This window comes from Mirounga leonina, unplaced genomic scaffold (assembly GCF_011800145.1).
Source record: "Mirounga leonina isolate KUSES-001 unplaced genomic scaffold, KU_Mleo_1.0 Mir_168, whole genome shotgun sequence".
In the NCBI taxonomy this organism is placed as follows: Eukaryota; Metazoa; Chordata; class Mammalia; order Carnivora; family Phocidae; genus Mirounga; species Mirounga leonina.
In genome coordinates, this window is record NW_023270426.1 from 17,321,039 (window position 1) to 17,329,228 (window position 8,190).

Here is an 8,190-nt window from a genome sequence, read left to right on the forward strand (position 1 = left end):
CGGCTGACACCAGGAAGCTTTTCCCAAGCATTACACACACAATGCTACCAAGTCACACGCTTTGGAACGAGCCCATGGAGGTCCAGCTTTCTGAATCTCAGTCACGTGGCACAAGCAGTTTTGTACCACCTGTGACTACCAAGTACGTGGTAGGGGCAGTGCTCCTCGACCAGGGGGTGCAAAGAATCCAGCCCCGAGGCCCTCGGGCATCTGCCGTAGGCTAGAGAACGCCCTCCAAAGCTCGCGAAGTCCTAATCCCTGGAGTCTACGAATGTTCCCTCGTGTGGCAAAGAGGACTTGGCAGATGTGATTAACGGTAAGGCGCTTGAGACGGGATCTTCCTGGTGGGCCCTAAGTGTAATCACGGAAAGCCACGTGCAAGCAGAGCGTGTGTGCTGCCCGAGGAGCAGGGTGCTGACCGAGGCCGAGCCTGCAGTGCGGTGCTTGGGAGGAGGAGGGAGGGCTACAAGCCGCGCACTCCAGGCAACCAGCAGAGGCTGAGGACAAAGGAACGCTCTGCCCTCAGAGCCTCCAAAAGGAACCAGCCGACACTGACTTAAGAGCCCTGATTTGGGGGTTCTGACCTCCCGAACTGTGTAAGAATCGCTTTGTGTTGTTTTGTCTGTGGGCTAATTTATTATAGCAGTAGGAACCTCCTACTGTACCCATTGTCATCCGTTTCTGTGCATCTAAAGTGATCTCTCAGTTGATCCTTGAACAACATGGGTTTGAACTGCGAAGGTCCACTATATATACGTGGGTTTTTTTTCCCCCCGATGAAGTACAGTACTATAAATGCATTTCCTTCTCCTTATGATTTTCTTAGTATTTTCTTTTCTCTAGTTTATTTCACGCTAAGAATACAGTATGTAATACATACAATATAGAGAATACGTGTTTTATCAACTGCTGATATCAGGCTTCCAGTCAGTAAAGTTATACATGGGTTTTTGACTGCGCTGAAGGGGTCGGTGCCCCTAGCTCCCAGGGTTCATCGTTCAAGGGCAACTATAGTTACATACTCTCTGTGGGAGAACTTAAAAAAGAGTTCCTTGAACCATTTTCTGTGTTCCATTATTCACATGAAGAACCTTGGCTGAGAAAGCCCGGTCCAGACCCTCACCCAATCCTTGGATCAAAGAGCCAAGCAGCAGAGCCACCACTCAAGCCATCTGCTTCCTGTCCACAGACTGACAAGGGTCAGCCATCCTAATTTGCTTTGAAAAACTAAAATTACCCTATTTACCAAACTAGCATGATCTCCACAAAGGTACCAGGAGGAAAAACACCAGTCTCAGAGCAAAGATCCAGGACTTTGTAAATTAACTAGAAGCCCTTCAATCCCAGCCATACAGTAAGCATACACAATTATTAGTAGCTCAAGAATGCAAGAATATTTCAAAAGGTGATAAATCTGTTCATAAGTCATCACCATAATAAAGCCAAAGAGGAAAAAGTTCTGACTGATAGACACCACAAACACCATCTTTTGATAAAATTCAGTATCTCCTAGCTTTAGCAAAACTAAACTTTTGCGAAGAATCTTTTAAGATTTTCTTAAGAGAGAGTGTGCAAGTGGGGGGAGGGGCAGAGGGAGAAGGAGGGAGAGAATCTCAAGCAGACTCCCCACTGAGCACAGAGACTGATGTGGGGCTTAATCTCACAACCCTGAGACCATAACCTGAGCAGAAATCAAGAGTCTGAGGTTTAACTGACTGAGCCACCCAGGCACCCCCAAAATATTTTCTTAACGTTATTTATCATCAAATCAAAATTAAAGTCATCTTAATAGCAAAAGAGGAAGCCTTTCCCATTAAATAAAAAACATGGTATCTTCTACCAACATGTTTCTGAAAGCTCTAGTCATTACAACATGGAACGACAGGGCGATACGAGGTAAATACAGGCAATGAAACAGTTATTTACAGTTAAAAAAGGTTTCCCATTTCAGCTTCCATTCCCCTTGTATCTGGGCCATGGAAGTGGGGCAGGTGCCCTTCTTTTCATTGCTGCTTCTAGATCACTCTCATTCAACACATGGGATGAATAGGCATCACAGTGTGAAACTGAAGAATAGGAGGCAAAGTCATAAGCTAAATCCGGGCACCACCACTCACTGGCTCTGGGACCCTGGGCAAGTCATTTATTCGCTTTTACTTCCGTTTCCGTATCTTTAACGTAGGTAAAACAGCTCCTATCCTGGCGGGGGTGGGGGGGTGTTAATGAGGATTAAATGACTTAGAACTGCCTGGCACAGAAGTAAGTACCAGGTCTGTTCAAGAAAAACCTATCTTTAGTTTACCCTTTCCTGTTTCTGTTCTTCTCAGCCCCCAGCCTGCTCACTCCCCCTTATTCGTGGACAAGTTTAGCTCCCAGTGTGTGGTCATTCCCCAAGACTGATTTCATAATCACAGTGATTTCAGCATTCAAATGGTGACATAACATAACCCCTGGCCTCTCAGCTCCTGTTCTTTCCTGCACTGAAAAGACACTCCGTAGTCTTACTCCAGAGTCCAGTCCTTCCAGTAACAAAACTTGCAACTCTCCGTGACCGCACTGTTGAGCACCTCGGTCTCCAAAAAAGCCCCTGGTACGTTCCCTACGTAGGTAGGGAATAGTCAAGACTGACAATTCACTCTTGGGGACTCCAACCCTAGCAATTCTTTGAGTCCACCAAGATTTCCGGTCCTCGCTTCCCTCATACCTTTTCCTCTCCTTTTACAGCTTAGATTCCATAGCCCATCATCCTGTCACTGTCTTGCACCGACGCCTGACTGCTTGCCCACGTTCTGCCAACCCCCCACGCTGCCGAAGGAGAACCCGCTTCTCCCTGCACATGTAGTTTCCCCGACCTACAGGGGGGGCAGCCCTCTGGTGCTCGGTCTGGGTCCGCTCCCCTTGGCTTCTCGGCACTCACTTGTTTGGAGCTTTCATCTCCCTCACGGCTTTGAAATTACCTTCGTTTGAGTTCTGCCCATAGTAGGACCTGAAACGATTCCAGGGAAAGGAAACAGGAGACTAGGGGAATTTTATTAAGAGAAATCAGCCAACGAAGAGTGTGTTCTTAAGCCAGTTACCACAGTTGGCAACTGTAGTTTAATCCACAGGACACTCTGGGCAATGTGGCACAACACTTGCCTCAGAGCTGTCCCACGTGGGGGGCAAGAGCGCTGGGCTGTTTGCGCCCCCGAGAGTCACTAAGGGCCATCCCAGCGCAGGTCGGCTACTGACATGCCATGGGCACCTTCCACAGTTAGAAAATAAAAACACGGACGAAGAAAGAAAAGCCTTTGGACAAAGATACAGTTAAGGGCGGCAGACAACAGCGGAAGTTCTTATGATAGAGGCAGGGCACTGACAGCGCTTTCCCCAATCCCCTCGATGCTGACTACTCAGATGGGCCTCCAGTCCAGATCTTGTCTAAACTCCTGACTCAGAATCAGCTGCTTCTGGACATCGAGTTGCACTTGAATATCTAACAGACATCTGAAACTTCAAATGACCATAATCAGTCTTCTCCCCCAGAACCTGCACCTCCCATAGGCTTTCAGTTAATGGCAACTCCATTCTTTCAGTTGCTCAGGCAAAAACTTGCCATCATCCTTCATATTTTGTTTATCTCATGTCCCACATCCAACCCAGCAGTTTAATACTATGGGTTCAACTTTCAAAATGCATCCAGAATCTGACCATGTCTTACCTTCTTAACAGATGCTGTTCTGGCCCAAGTCACCATCATCTCGAAGCTGAATAATCTGAGGAGCTACCTAACTATTCTAACTGGCTGGCCCTGAGCCCGGCCCTTCATTCTCAACACAGCTGGCAGTCATCTTTGTAAGAGTAAACCAACTCCATGGGTTTCTCTCAGGGGTGTGGGTTAGCAATTCTGAAATGACTTTATACACAAAAATCAAACACGCACATATACTGTAGATAATAAGGACCAAGTTTCTCACTGTTAGAGAATTTTGTCTATCAGGAAAGAGGAAAGGCTATACAAAGAACCCTGAAGTATTGGGTTGAATCCAAAGTGTCAGTGTAAATTTACAGCTTTAGTATATAAAGAATTTCTACTTCCTTTAGGGAAGTAAAGGAAGGGAATAAGGGGTGGGGAGTAGGTAGGGAATAGTCAAGACTGACAAAAATCAGGTCCTCCATAAAGGCAATGAGAACAACGGCAAAAGCTGGTAAACTTTTTCAGAACTTTGGAAATTAACTAAAGGCTTGCAATAAGCCAAGCAGTGTTTATTCCAGGAAAACAATCTCAGAAAAGCCAGTGGCTTTGCCCCACTCCCTGTCTCTGTGGTAGCTTTGAAAACCAGAAGCCCCATAACTACAGTACCTGGGAAAACCAGCAGTGACTGGAAGGCTCTGAATGGATTGGAGCTCCCCAAAACCTTCAGCCGCAGAGAACCGCCCCTATTTGACCTGTCTGACAGGAGCACTGAAAATCGCCATCCTCAGGGCTGGTCTTTATTTGACCTGACTCAAGCTCACTCTGCAAACAGCCCTAACTGCTATAGGCAATCATTGGTCCTCGGCTAACACTGCAGCTGCCTCAGGCAGCATTACTAATTGGAGCCAACAACAAGGTAACCAAAAAAACCTGGAAGAAAAAACTAGAGAAGGAGATGTCTGGTGGCTTTGACAAGCTACCACGTATTTCTGGGAATCTAGAAGTTCATATGTGTGTCACATTTTTGTGCATATTCAGGAAGGCCCTGAGAAGACCCTAAGCTCTGACCTTGAAAATCCTCATGCAATCAGCGAAGGTGACGGCATGGCTGTCGATTGCCTGCTGAAGCACTGAGGACATGGACAGAACAAATTCTCTCCATCACACAGACACGTACCCAGACACAGCCCTTCAACAAAGGCTTGGAAACTTAGTTCAAGACATTAAATGAAATCTCTGTCCAATCAGTAACATCACTAAGCTGACAATTCAGTGACCACTCATAAAGAACATAGCTTTGCAAAATTAGTCCAGGAAAGGAGGCTTCAGGTCCAAGATGGTGATGATGTAGGAAGACCCTGAACTCACCTCCTCCACGGATGTTCCAAATTCACACCTACTTACAGAACAATTCCTCCTGAAGAACTGAGGGCTGAATGAACAGCTTCTGCACAAAAAAAGAGAAACCACATCGAGACTGACAAGACAGACGTATACACAGTACTGAAACGAAACTTACCCCTGACCCTGTGAGCTGCAGGGGCAGGGACAGTATTGAGAGACCAGGAGCAGATTCAGCTGCCCTGGGGTACAGGAAAAACAAAAAACAAAAAACAAAAAACCTTGGCCTAAAAGAGCAACTAGAATATAAAAGATCAAGCCCCAGAACTCTGCCAAATGGTAGGGGAGCTGCTGGAACTCTCTCTGGCTCAGAGGGCCTGGCGAGCACCAAGGTTTATGTCCCCCTTCCACCTTGATAAGGTGGATGGGAGCAGGTTCTGGGCACCATTCCCAGTCTACTTCCTCAGTGAGCCCTGGGCCTTTATCCCACACTGGCCCAAACTACCCTGCCAAGGAGGCCCCAGGGTGGCACACACCAGGACACCCCTGGTGAGTACTCACTACACTTCCAGCCATCATGCCAAGGTGACAGCAGCAGGGCACCCAGAAACCCTCCCAGCCCACACTGCTTTGGCTACAGATGACTTCCTTTGGCACCCCCTGGGTGGACGACCGCCACCCTGCACACATCTTGGCTCCAGCCACCCAGCCAGGACACCCTGGCTTGCACCCACATCAGCTGCAGCTGTCAAGGACCCCTCTGCGTGGAGAGCCCAGGGAAATCCCCAGCTTAAACTCACTTCAGCTTCAGCTGTCTGTCAGGGTACCCACTATGTGGAGATCCTCAGGACCATGAAGTGCCCTGGGAACCCCAGCCCATGCCCGCCACAGCTCCAGCCGGCCAGCCAAAAGTACCAGGCTTACACAGTCTATACAGGGGATGACCATACATAAGGCCATCCCTTCAAGTATAGGAGAAGTAGCCGTTCCACATGACTGACAGAAACAAACACAAAAGTCAAGCGAATCAGAAGACAGAGAAACATGCTCCAAATGAAAGAAAAAGACAATACCTCAGAAACAGAACTAAATGAAATGGAAATAACCAATCTACCTGATAAAGAGTTCAAAGTAATGGTCATTAAAGATGCTCACCAGACTGGGGTGAGGAGTAAATGAACTTAGTGAGAACTTCAACAAAGAGATAGGAAAAAAAAAATCAGAGTTGAAGAATACAATAACCAAAATGAAAATTACACTAGAGAGAATCAACAGTATATTAGAGGATGCAGAAGAATGAATCAGCAATCTGGAAGACAGGTTAATGGAAAGTAGTCAAGGTGAATGGCAAAAAAAAAAAAAAAAAAAGTTTTTAAATGAGGATAGGTTAAGGGATTTCTTGGATAACATCAAGTGAACAAAAATTTGCATTATAGGGGTTCCAGAAGGAGAAGAGAGGAAGGGGTAGAAATCTTATTTGAAGAAAAAGCATCTGAAAACTTCCCTAACCTGGGGAAGGAAACAGACATCTGGGTTCAGGAAATACAGAGACTTCCAAACAAAATGAACCCACAGAGGTCCACATGATGACATATGATAATTAAAATGTCAAAGTTAATAGATAAAGAGAGAACTTTAAAAGCAGGAAGACAGAAGAAACTAGTACTGTACAAGGAAAACCCCACTAGGTTATCAGCTGATTTTTCAGCAGAAACTTTGTAGGCAAGAAGGAATGGCATTATATATTCAAGGTGCTGGGGGGAAAAAAAACCCAAAATTAGGAATACTGTACCTTACAATGTTATCATTTGTAATTGAAGGAGAGAGAAAGAGTTTCCCAGACAAATAAAAGTTAAAGGAATTTATTACCACTAAAGTGGTCTTACAAAAAATGTTAAAGAGGCTTCTTTAAGTGGAAAAGAAAAAGCCACAATTAGAAGAAAACTATGAAAGGAAACATTTCATGAGTAAAAACAAATGTACAGTAAAGGTAGTACAACAATCACTTACAAGTAGCATTTTATTTTATTCTTTAAGTAGGCTCCATACCCAACATGGGGCCTGAACTCACAATCCTGAGATCAAGAGTCATACGCTCCACTGACTGAACCAGCCAGGCACCCCTTAAAACAATCCCTTATAAAGGCTAGTATGAAGGTTAAAAGGCAAAAGGAGCAAAATCAATTATATCTAAAAAAGTATTTAAAGGGATTCACAGAGGGGTGCCTGGCTGGCTCAGTCAGTTAAGCGTCTGCCTTGGTCATGATCCTGGGGTCCTGGGATCTTGAACTCAAGATGCCAACTGAAATAAGGAGTCTGACTGAGCCACCCAGGCACCCCAAATGTCTGACTCTTGATCTCAGCTCAGGTCATGATCTCAGGGTTGTGAGTTCAAGCCCTGTGGTGGGATCCACACTGGGCATGGAGCCTACTTTAAAAACAAATTAAATTAAAAAAATAATAAAGTAAAATAAAAAAATTTTTTTAAAAAAGGTGGAAACCTCTAGTTGTAAAATAAATAAGTCATGGGGTTGTAAGTTACAGTATGGTAACTGTAGTTAATAACACTATGTTACATATTTGAAAGATGCTAAGAGAGTAGAACTTAAAATTTCTCATCACAGAAAAAAAATTTTTAACTATGTATAATGATTGATGTTAACTAGACTAACTGTGGTGATCATTCTGCAATATATATACAAATGTGAATGATTATGCCATACACCTGAAACTAAATACCTGTTATATGTCAATTATATATCTCAATTTTTAAAAAACTCAAAGTGGGGCCCCTGGGTGGCTCAGTCGGTTAAATGTCCAACTCTTGATTTTGGCTCAGGTCATGATCTCGGGGTTGTAAGATTGAGCCCCGTGTCAGGCTCCAAACTGGGCATGGAGCCTGCTTGAGACTGTCTCTCTCCCTCTCTCTCCACCTCTCTATCCCTCTCTTAAAAAAAAAAGAATAAAAGAAAAAAACTCTAAGAGATTTGCACTTAGATGCATCACAGTCAGTGTCAAAAAGCAAAGACAGAAAATCTTGGAAGTGGCAAGAGAAAGCAGCAAAATAGCCTCAATAAAATGAATAGCTGATTTCTCCTTAGGAACAGTGGAGGCCAAAGGCAGTGGGAAAACAAACTAAAAGTGCCAAAAAAGATTGCAATCAAGAATTCAAT